Source organism: Pseudochaenichthys georgianus, chromosome 1 (genome assembly GCF_902827115.2).
Source record: "Pseudochaenichthys georgianus chromosome 1, fPseGeo1.2, whole genome shotgun sequence".
Taxonomy (NCBI): Eukaryota; Metazoa; Chordata; class Actinopteri; order Perciformes; family Channichthyidae; genus Pseudochaenichthys; species Pseudochaenichthys georgianus.
The window spans coordinates 48,015,518-48,027,725 of record NC_047503.1 but is presented as its reverse complement, the minus strand read 5'-3'; the positions used below and the strand labels follow the sequence as shown (position 1 = coordinate 48,027,725).

At 47.4% G+C, this 12,208-nt stretch overlaps 1 pseudogene; it reads right to left on the bottom strand.

Annotated features, from left to right (window-relative positions):
- Window positions 1–4,895, bottom strand: part of LOC117451487 (E3 ubiquitin/ISG15 ligase TRIM25-like) — a 22,110-nt pseudogene extending 17,215 nt beyond the window's left edge.
- Between the last annotated feature and the right edge of the window lie 7,313 nt (window positions 4,896–12,208).

Sequence of the window (12,208 nt, the reverse complement as noted above, 5' to 3'; positions counted from 1 at the left end):
ACGACTTCTCCGCCCGCAGACGGCTCTCTGAGGGACAGAAGTCGCACGGCACGTCCCCGAAGCCCCCCACGAAGAGCTCCGGAGACGAGAGCGTCTCACTCAGCTTCAGTTTGTCCACCATCTGCGGGGAGAAGAGAGACAAGGAGTCACATGTGGGCAGTGGCGTTTCTATATGTCCAAATGGTGGTGGGGCACCAAACAACTCAGATGTCTATAAGCTTCTGCAGAGAGGTTCGTGGCTGCTGAGGCTCTGACTCTTCAGGTTTACTAATATTATATTTTGACCTAAATCAAAATATAATATTATTTTCAAAAGCCTCTTTTAGTCTGATGCTTCGATTACTTTTAAACAGACAGTTCAACAGAAGGATTCCTAAAACATGTAATGTTATCATTTAGATATTGAATTGTTCTCTCTTAGTAAGATCCCATTTCAATAACATGGCGGTCTTACCTTGACTTGAAGATGAAGTCCATTTGCCTATCCCTCTGGACAAACATCTCTATTACTTTTTTGTAAAAGTCCTCCTTATCTTCTTGTAGTTTCAAAAGTCTATCATAAATCTAAATGATGGATTTATGATTCAAAAATGATAAAAGTAGGGTAGACGTGTGGATATTATCCGGCGGAACAAAACGTTCATTTCTAACAGCTAATTTTTAGTTTAGTCAATTTATTGACATGTCAGAAACAAAACAAATGTATAACAATAATATATATATATTCTCCTTTTTTTTTTTTTTTTTTTCACTCAGATTAATAATTATAACAAAGTACCAAAAAAAAAAAAAAAAATAATAATAATGTTCAGATAGTCTCTGTTCATGTTCAACAGGGGCAAGAAGAAGCTTAAAAAACTTTTCTGGTCCTACCCCCTCTAACATATATTTTTCTTATAAAACATTAGGTCATCGTCATCAGCGACATGTTTGTCTTGTTAATCTTTTTTTTTTTTTTACAAAACAATCAGAAAGAAATTACTTTTTACAATTACAAGAAATAACAACAAATGGATTTTACAGGTCCTGTTCATAACCATAATGATTAGACTCCTAAATAATCTTTCAGATAGACTTGCAATATGTGCATCGTTACAGTTATTCGACTAACACCTTTTGATGAGATGCAATGAAGTTTGGCATTTGTTCGTACGGGTGGTTTTTTGAAAATGCAGTTTCCTCTCAACGTGTATGCTTTCTCTCCGTGTGAAAAGTCCCTGGATATTATGAGGTAATTGTTGATTTGCGGCTTTGAACATAATTTGAATAGTTTTATAGTCAACCAGGTCTTGTAGTTTTAGTGTTTTTAGTTTGATGAACAATTTATTTGTTGGTTCTCTGTAGGTAGTTTTATGTATAACTCGTATGGCTGAAGGATGAAGATATGTGTTTTATCCCCCAAACGTCCACACGATACATCGTGTATGGAAGTATGAAGGAGCAGTACAGCATAAACAAAGAAGCTTGATTAATTAGGTATTTGGCTTTATTCAGAATTGCTGATTTGGATATTTTGTTGGCTTTGATATAGCTATATATGTGGTTTCCAACTTAATTATTATTGTCTATGATTACTCCAAGGAACTTTATTTCCGATACTCTTTCTAATTGGACGCCATTTATAGTGAGTTTCTTCTCTGTATTGGTCGATCGATTCCCAAATATAATGAGTTTGGTTTTGCTTGCGTTCAATGTTAATTTATTTTGGTCAAACCAGATCTTCATCCTGCTCAGTTCCTTCTCCATTGTGACCAATAGCTGTTCTAAATCGTCCCCACAGCAGAGTAGACTTGTGTCGTCTGCAAAAAGAATGGTTTTAATAATTTTTGATACTTCACATATATTGTTAATATACAGAATAAATAGTAATGGCCCCAAGACTGAGCCCTGAGGCACCCCACATGTAACCTGCAGTAGTTGTGATTTATGGCTTTGTAGTTCAACGTACTGTTCCCTGTTGTGTAGGTAGCTGGATAGCCATGATAATGCAACAGCTACGTTTCCCACAGACCTTATTTTGAGCTATTTTCTAAAATCCTATGGAGAAATCTCGTTTCTTTTTGTGGAGGGAAGCCATGCGCAGTTTACTTCCTCGTTTTAGGACGCCTCACTGCAGCTCTCTCGTCTCCTCTTCACACACCACACTTTTCGTGGCACGTACTTGCAGCCAATCAGCTCTGAGTGATGTGAGATGATGTATGGTGGGGATGGCAGCACTTTGCCCCTATGGTCATTATTTGTTGCCACACACATTAAATAGGAAAATACTCTGAGCATGCGCAGTGTAGTTTTTACAGTCACCGTTCACTTAGACAGTGAGAGGGAGGGGCAGGATCGGGTTTTGTCCCACATGGCTCTAAATAGCTCAATAGGCACACTGTAGACATGAAGTAGAAGAACACAGACTGAAACAGCAATGAGACGAATCAGAGGATTAAACATGATCTTAAATATACTTTATATATTTATTTTTTGCATTTTGTTGTAATCATTATTTTAATACTTTCTGCTGACACTAGGTGGGGCTGTGTCTCTTCTACATCAACATGTGTCCCCTCTTCTTCATGTGTCTTCTACATCAACATGTGTCCCCTCTTCTTCAGGTCTCTTCTACATCAACATGTGTCCCCTCTTCTTCATGTCTCTTCTACATCAACATGTGTCCCCTCTTCTTCGTGTCTCTTCTACATCAACATGTGTCCCCTCTTCTTCTGTGTCTCTTCTACATCAACATGTGTCCCCTCTTCTCCATGTCTCTTCCACATCAACATGTGTCCCCTCTTCTTCATGTCTCTTCTACATCAACATGTGTCCCCTCTTCTTCATGTCTCTTCTACATCAACATGTGTCCCCTCTTCTTCATGTCTCTTCTCCATCAACAGTGTCCCCTCTTCTTCATGTCTCTTCTACATCAACATGTGTCCCCTCTTCCTCATGTCTCTTCTACATCAACATGTGTCCCCTCTTCTTCATGTCTCTTCTACAACAACATGTAAAAGTGGAAAGAGACTCTGAAAGTTTCAGGAACAAAGATTCTCTCTCTTTTTGATCCATTTCGTGTTCTTCTAATGAGTGTCTACAGTGTGTGCCTATTGAGCTGTTTAGAGCCATGTGGGACAAAACCCGATCCTGCCCCTCCCTCTCACTGTCTAAGTGAACGGTGACTGTAAAAACTACAAAAAATAATGACCATAGGGGCATAGAGCTGCCATCCCCACCATACGCCATCTCACATCATTCAGAGCTGATTGGCTGTAATGGAGCGTCCACACTACAGCTTCAAAAAAAGCTTGGAGCTGGGCGTGTCTGGAGCTTGGGATTTTATTCAAGCAACACGACCAACAACCAGATCACATGAAGCTCCCGCCCCCGACATACAAAGCAAAAAACCCCGGGATTGTATGGGAGCAATATATATATATATATACTCCCCAAACAGGCGAAAACCTACAAGTTTCCCCCACTGTCTCTGCCACCTCCCTCCATGCCTGGCTCATCCGGTTGGTATCCCGGTAGGTGAAGAGGGTCTGGTCATACAAAACCGGGTGATTGCTACGGCGATAGTTAGTTTCTCCTCCGACTTTTTTTGAAATATAGAAATGAACGGCGGGGATATCTCTCCCAGCTTAGACGCGGTTTGATTGGCTACGGCTTCAGCTGTCCGATTTTGGGAAAACGGGGATTTGATTGGCTGGCGCTGGCTACTCCGGCGCCGGCGCTGGCTTACTCCGGCGCCGGCGCTGGCTACTCCGGAGACGGCGGAGACGGACCGCTCTGCTACCCACAATTCAGTTCGGCGAAAAAGCGAGGCTACGTGACGTCACCCCATTGAAAGTGAATGGGCAGACTGGAGTTTTCGACGCTGTAGTGTAGACGGGCCGTTAGTACGTGTGCCGCGAAAAGTGTGGTGTGTAAAGTGCAGGTGAAGAGGAGGAGAAAGACGTGTCTAAACCAGGAAGTAAGCTGCGCATGGCTTCCCTCCACAAAAGCAATGAGATTTCTCCATAGGATTTTAGAAAATATGTCATAACGATGAGTTGTCTTGTGTAACCATTAGCCAATCAGCAACCAAGGTACGAGTAACAGACAGAGAATCAGCTCTTTGGAAACAGGGCTGAAACAGAGGGGAGTAAGGGAACTATGGGTAATGCGGCAATGATCTGTTTGGTGTTTCAGCCAATCAGGGACAGGCTCTGGATATATCTGAGACCTGGGATATATTGATGAGAAACTGTAGAATAGGGGACCTTTAATAAAAGGCATTATTAAAGGTGCACTGAAGAAGAAACGGACATGTTGTCTTTGATTCAGAATCAGAAAACCTTTATTAGTCCCACAGAGGGGACATTTAACATTTGTTACATCAGAAAAGAGCCACAGACCGCTTAATGTTACCTGAGAAGCGTGCATACAAAAGTATGAAAGATACACAAATTATAATGAAAAAAAGTTACACAATTTACAAAATACACATCCTGTAACAGTTCTGAGGATTTAGCTGCCAGGCATACATTGCACATATAGTTTCAGAAGGACGACTCTCAATCTAATGAAAGACTCAGTCCCCTTACCTCCGCGAGCACGGTTGTTCCTGCGCAGCACGGGCGCGGGCTGAAGGTCTCGCGGCAACTGCGGGCAGCTGAAGTGTCCCTCCGCCTGGTCCCAGTAGTTGTTGATGCAGGTTTTGCAGTAGGTGTGTCCGCAGGGGGTGGAAACCGGCTCCTTCAGGGTGTCCAGACACACCGGGCACCGGAACTGGCTCTCCGTTACCGATATGTTCGCCTGGGCCATGATTACCGCGGGGGAGGGAGCTCCGTGGACCCGGGAAAAGAGTCCTGAACCTCCGCCTGTTGAATCGGTGTTGTTCCTGGAGCAGCTGCTCCTTGTGTTGTGAAGGGGCGGGGTCACGGAGCAGGAAGTAGTGCATCCGCAATGAGAGTGTGGGAGCTCTGCCCTGCATGCTGTTCTGACAGGCAAGTGGAGGAACAGGTGAAACCCACCTACTTTCTATTATATTCTATTTTATTTACCTGTACTATTTTATCAGTTTTATTGTGTTGCACTGTTGGAGGAGCCTGTAACCTAAGCATTTCATTGGCTTAACTACACTGTAGCTATGCACACATGACAATTAAAGCCTTGAATCTTGAAACTTGACACTTGTAAATTTGGAAATCTCTTTTTGGATTACTTTAAAATCAAATACTAAGAATATTGCTTCTCATACTAAAACCTACGGAAGAGGATTATGGCCAGACAAGTGGAGGAACAGTTTGTCCACATGTAAATATAACACTCCTACTGTTTTACAGGGGAAGTGAGGGCAATTCTATGTTTAAAAATCACGTTTGCATTACTTTAAAATCAGATATTGAGAATATTGCTGCTTACCTACGGAAGAGGATAAGGGTCAGATGTGCATTTCTTTTTAGATCCGAGTCAGTGTTTTGAAATGTAAGTAAAAAGGGAACAACATTATCAATGCAAAATCATCTTAAAGGTCCCATGTCATGCTTTTCCGGTTATTACCCGTCCCCTCTGTGCTGGCCCCAGAATGCTTCGTTGGACATTTCTCTTTTTCCATTGTTTTACTTCCTGGTCTAAGTGACGTAACGGCGACCAGATGGACCGATTGGACCAACCCGTGGAGCTCCTCACACACCCAGTGGCGATCCTAGAGTCGGTGGGGGCCCTCGGCCAACATTCACTGGGGGCCCCTCGAACCAGCTTTTCATCATTCCCCCCCCCCCAGAGCGGAGCAAGGCAACGAAACTTAAGAAGAGAAGCAGCATTTCACGGCGCGCTATGCATGGGGCCGCCTTGAGGGGGTTTCCCGACATGTCGTTGCAGTAAATTAAAGGGTGCTTCGTGTTGTCGTTGCTGTGGACCTTCTTAATCTACCTTCTTAATCTACTTTCTTAATCTACCTCCTTTGGGGGCCCCAAGCAGTTGCCTGCCTTGCCTGTTCGCAAGGGGCGCCCCTGCACACACCAGGATCCCTTGGCGTCACTATCAAACGCAGTGGGGGACCTTTAGCGTCGATTTTCAACTATCAGGGAGTCCCATTGACTTGCATAGAGCTCCCTGAACGTTGGCAATAGACGAGTTGGGATCGCGGACACGGAGCCTTATCTTTTCTCAGGCTGTGAGTGTGTGGCGAACAGCCTGGCTGTGAGTGTATGTGTGTGTGTGTGTGTGTGTGTGTGTGTGTGTGTGTGGTGTGTGTGTGTGCTCAAGCTGAGTACCGCGATGTCTCGTTGTCTCACAGACCCCCACCAGCAACCAGGAAACACCACCAGTAACCCAGCTCACACTGTCCGCTCCTCGAGCCTCAAAGGGCGGAGCAGCGAGCCCCGCAGCGTCCCGCCAACACGGCGCCCAGACCCCACGCAGCATTCTCATCTGTTTGTCCTCATCCTTGAAACCATATATTAAACCAACGTACATATGATCTAATTACATATTTTTTAGCATGTAATCAGATTTAATTAGCCTAAAGTTACTGTTGTGTAACCCTTAATGAAGACCTACAGTTTCAGCAACAGGGATAAGGGACTTCTAAGGGACTTCTAATATGCATGTCTTCAACATTTTACAAGCTGTATTATATGTTATATAAAGCAGCATGTTTAAGACAGCTGTTTATAGAAGTGGAGAGCCTAGGTGTGATGAGTCACAAGTTGAATGCAGTCTGATAAATCCAAGAGGCTACACTGCCCTCTGCTGACGAAGAGAAGAGATGACACCTACAACGGAAATGCTGTGATCTCGTATTCAGTGACTGTGGACTCCTAATGCAGGGCTGAAGTCGAATAGTCCATTTAGCTTAGGAACCTTCCTAAAGGAGTGAAATGACCCGGAAGTCCCTCAGTGGCAGCCATGATAAGTGCCGTTCGAATTCTCTAGAATGATGAGAATGATAGGAAAGGAGGTTTCAAACTTCCTTTATCACCTCCTTTAGCTTAGGAACCACTGGACCTCCCTAACCGACAGGAGAAGCGAAAATGCTGCCCCACAATGCATTGCAGCCGCAGCATTTGCCGTCACTCAACAGTCGGCCGTTCACGGAAACAACCGATTATGACGGAGAAATGATATCATGAAAGTTACGGTGCTTATTAAGCATTTTAAAACGTATGTGGTAAGTTACCAAAGTGCTTTGTTTTGAACGTTCATCAGTATTATAATCAAAAAGAGAAATATGAACGTTAGTTTTCACTGAAATGATCAAATAAAGTCAACATGTCAGTCTTTACTGAGCTGTGTGGGGTTTGTTCAACTTTTAAAAGATGTTTGAATGGTGATATACACAGTGATAGATGTTAAGGACTAACGTTTATAATAAATACATCTGTATTGATTTTAAGATCTTTAGTTCATACAATCATACGTATTGGGATCATTGGTATTAATGTGGACCGGAGGGAGAGGGTGACGAGCATAAGTTTCACTTTCCTTTTTTATTTCAATTCCAACTTTGGTCATGAAGAATCTGTTTCTCTGTTGTCCACGTTCATAAAGCAAAGCAGCAGCATCAGAGCACGGTGCAGAGTCTCCGGATGAGTCCCTCGTTCTTATTAAACATCCATGTTGTAGTCCGCTGTATAGAAAACTGTGGTTTCCATAGTTACCCCACAGCAGCAGACGCACACAATGACGTCCGCTGGCGCATCATAAACACGTCGGATAGTGAAAGTGCATTCGGATTCTCTAAAGTACCGCAGTCTCTTCTCCTAAGTCCTTTTGAATTCTCCTATCCACTATCCCTCTCTGAAGAACCAGCACCTTACCGTGGTAGAGAGGTTTGTGTGCCCTGATGAACCTGGGGGCTTGTGTTGTCTGGAACCTTGTGTTCCTGGGAGGGTCTCCCATGGCAACTTGGTCTCAGGCAAGGGGCCAGACTAAGATTGGTTCAAAGACCTCATGAAAGACGACACAGGAAGTGAGGATACCCGGCCCGGAGGAAGCCCGGGGTCCCCTTCTGGAGCCAGGCCCAGAAGGAGGACTCGTCGGCGAGCGTCTGGTGGCCGGGCTTGCCACGGAGCCCGGCCGGGCCCAGCCCGAAAAGGCAACGTGGGCAACACCTCCGCTTCTCCGTCCCGCGGGCCCACCACCTACGGGAACATCGATGGGGTCGGGTGCGCTGCCAGAAGGGTGGCAGTGAAAGCGGAGGGTCTCGACGGACCAGACCGGGCGGCAGAAGCTGGCTTTGGGGACGTGGAACGTCACCTCTCTGGGGGGAAGGACCCGGAGCTTGTGCGGGAGGTGGAGCGTTACCAGTTGGATCTGGTTGGGCTCACCTCTACGCACAGCGTCGGCTCTGGAACCTTACTTCTGGATAGGGGTTGGACTCTATTCTTCTCCGGAGTTGCTCAAGGTGTGAGGCGCCGGGCGGGTGTGGGGATACTCACAAGTCCCCGGTTAGGTGCTTCGTTGTTGGAGTTTACCCCAGTGGACGAGAGGGTCGCCTCCCTACGCCTGCGGGTTATGGGGGGGAAAACTCTGACTGTTGTGTGTGCTTATGCACCCAACAGCAGTTCAGAGTATTCGGCCTTCTTGGAGACCCTGGAAAGAGTCCTGTATGGGGCTCCTGAAGGGGACTCCTTAGTCGTGCTGGGAGACTTCAACGCACATGTGGGCAATGATGGAGACACTTGGAGGGGCGTGATTGGGAGGAACGGCCCCCCTGATCTGAACCGGAGTGGTGGTTTGTTACTGGACCTCTGTGCTAGTCATGGATTGGCCATAACAAACACCATGTTCGAACATAAGGATGCTCATAAGTGTACGTGGTACCAGAGCACCCTAGGCAGAAGGTCCATGATCGATTTCGTTATCGTATCATCGGACCTGAGGCCGTATGTTTTGGACACTCGGGTAAAGAGAGGGGCGGAGTTGTCAACTGATCACCATCTGGTGGTGAGTTGGGTCGAGTGGCGGGGGAAGCCTCTGGATAGACCTGGTAAGCCCAAACGTGTAGTTCGGGTGAACTGGAACGTCTGGAGGAGGCCCAAGTTCAGGAGGCCTTCAACTCACACCTCCGGCGGAGCTTTTCGGGCATTCCTGTGGAGGTTGGGGACATTGAACCAGAGTGGTCGGTGTTCAAAGCCTCTATTGCCGAAGCCGCGGCGGGGAGCTGTGGTCTCAAGGTCCTAGGTGCCTCAAGGGGCGGTAACCCTCGAACCTCCTGGTGGACACCGGTGGTCAGGGAAGCCGTCCGACTGAAGAAGGAGGCCTTCAGGGATTTGTTATCCCGGGGGACTCCCGAGGCAGTTGCAAGGTACCGACAGGCCCGAAGGGCAGCAGCCTCATCCGTGGCCGAGGCAAAGCAGCGGGTGTGGGAGAAGTTTGGAGAAGACATGGAGAAGGACTTTCGGGCGGCACCAAAGTTGTTCTGGAAAACTGTCCGACACCTCAGGAGGGGGAAGCAGGGAACCATCCAAGCTGTGTACAGTAAGGATGGGACGTTGTTGACCTCAACTGATGGAGTGTTGGGGCGTTGGAAGGAACACTTTGAGGAACTCCTGAACCCGACAACTCCGCCCTCTATGTTAGAGGCAGAGCTGGAGTATGACGGGGGATCAACGGCAATCTCCCGGGGGGAGGTCACTGAGGTCGTCAAACAACTCCACAGTGGCAAAGCCCCGGGGGTGGATGAGATCCGCCCGGAAATGCTGAAGGCTCTGGGTGTTGAGGGACTGTCATGGTTGACACGTCTCATCAACGTTGCGTGGAAGTCGGAAACAGTACCGAAGGAGTGGCAGACCGGGGTGGTGGTCCCCCTTTTCAAAAAGGGGGATCAGAGGGTGTGTGCCAATTACAGAGGCATCACACTACTCAGCCTCCCCGGGAAAGTTTACTCCAAGGTACTCGAAAGGAGGGTCAGGCCGATTGTCGAACCTCAGATTGAGGAGGAACAATGCGGATTCCGTCCTGGTCGTGGAACGACGGATCAGCTTTTTACTCTCGCAAGGATCCTGGAGGGGGCCTGGGAGTACGCTTATCCGGTCTACATGTGTTTTGTAGACTTGGAGAAGGCGTATGACCGAGTTCCCAGGGAGTTACTGTGGGAGGTGCTGCGGGAGTATGGGGTGAGGGGGTCTCTACTCAGGGCCATCCAATCTCTGTACTCCCAAAGCGAGAGCTGTGTCCGGGTCCTCGGCAGGAAGTCGGACCCATTTCCGGTGAGGGTTGGCCTCCGCCAGGGCTGCGCTTTGTCACCAATCCTGTTTGTAATATACATGGATCGGATTTCGAGGCGTAGTCGTGGGGGGGGGGGGGTCTGCAGTTCGGTGGACTAAGGATTGCACCACTGCTTTTTGCAGATGATGTGGTTCTGATGGCTTCATCGGTCTGCGACCTTCAGCACTCACTGGATCGGTTCGCAACCGAGTGTGAAGCGGCTGGGATGAGGATCAGCACCTCCAAATCTGAGGCCATGGTTCTCAGCAGGAAACCGATGGACTGTCCACTCCAAGTAGGGAATGAGTCCTTACCCCAAGTGAAGGAGTTCAAGTATCTCGGGGTCTTGTTCTCGAGTGAGGGAACAATGGAGCGTGAGATGGGCCGGAGAATCGGAGCAGCGGGAGCGGTACTGCAGTCGCTTTACCGCACCGTTGTGACGAAAAGGGAGCTGAGCCGGAAGGCAAAGCTCTCTGTCTACCGGGCCATTTTCGTTCCTACCCTCACCTATGGTCATGAAGGATGGGTCATGACCCAAAGAACGAGATCGCGGATGCAAGCGGCCGAGATGGGTTTCCTCCGCCGGGTGGCTGGTGTCTCCCTTAGGGATAAGGTGAGAAGTTCGGTCATCAGGGAGGGACTCGGAGTTGAGCCGCTCCTCCTTCGCGTCGAAAGAAGCCAGTTGAGGTGGTTCGGGCACCTAGTTAGGATGCCACCTGGGTGCCTCCCTAGGGAGGTGTTCCAGGCACGTCCAGCTGGGAAGAGACCAAGGGGTAGACCTAGGACCAGGTGGAGGGATTATATCTCTTCGCTGGCCTGGGAGCGCCTTGGGATCCCCCAGTCAGAGCTGGTTGATGTCGCCAGGGAAAAGAAAGTTTGGGGCTCTCTGCTGGAACTGATACCCCCGCGACCCGACCACGGATAAGCGGGAGAAGATGGATGGATGGATGGATGGATGGATGGACTATCCCTTAACCCCGTGACGTTTACCTCAGAGGTCAAGGAATAGACGATAGGGTTAGAACTTAGGAGCTGATCTTTAAACTATCCGACTGCAGCCCAAGTCTTCACCCAATGAAATCATACTATTGAGAGGATTTTCATCAAGAGGGAAGTGTCAGACAGCCTAAAATTACTTACAAAATTACAACATACATCATTGTTAGGAGGATTCTCCATAAATGTAACCCCTTAACTCCACAGCCGTGTGTGTGTGTGTGTGTGTGTGTGAGTGAGTGTGTGTGTGAGTGAGTGTGTGAGAGAGAGAAAGAGATAGATATGTCTAAGTCTGCAAGAAAAGTATTGAAAGACGCCATCAAACATGTTCAGTTAAGGGACAAAGAAACTCAGAATGTCTGTCGTTTACGCTTTACTCAAACGTCTAAGCCAAACGCAATATCTCCAGTAAATGAATATGCGTCTGACCAAACAATCTCCTGCTAAATGTGTGGAATGGATTCTCTAAAAAGTGTCCTTGATCTTACGACTTCCTCACTTGGCATGATTTCTCCAAAGCCAGTTCTTGAGTGCAGTCCAGGTCTGTGTGTGACTCTGAGCTCGGTGCATCGGACAGACAAAGCCCTGAAAGGGGGTCCGGTCCCTCGACTCCCCCGGCCCTTTGTTCAAAGTGGGGCTGTGATGTACTCCATGTTTTTAGAAAAGAGCCCTTTTCAGCTAGGCCGTAAGGCGATCCTGGGCCTTTCCTGCCAGGGCGTGCCCCGGGCGCCTCTGGTTTACCTGCGGGACCACGAGGGGAGGGGTCGAAGTGGAGAGGAATCAGAACACCTTTATTAGTCCCACAGAGATGTACAAAGTACACACATCCTTTACTCAAGTAGAAGTACAGATACTCGTGTTTTAAAATATTCCGGTAAAAGTAGAAGTACTGACTAAACTTCTTTACTCAAGTCAAAGTAAAGAGGCTTTGAAATGTACTTCAGTAAAAAGTACCCATGTGAGAAGTAGAAAGTACAGGTATTTGTGTTCAACATGTAAGAAGTAGAAAGTACAGGTATTTGAGTTCAAC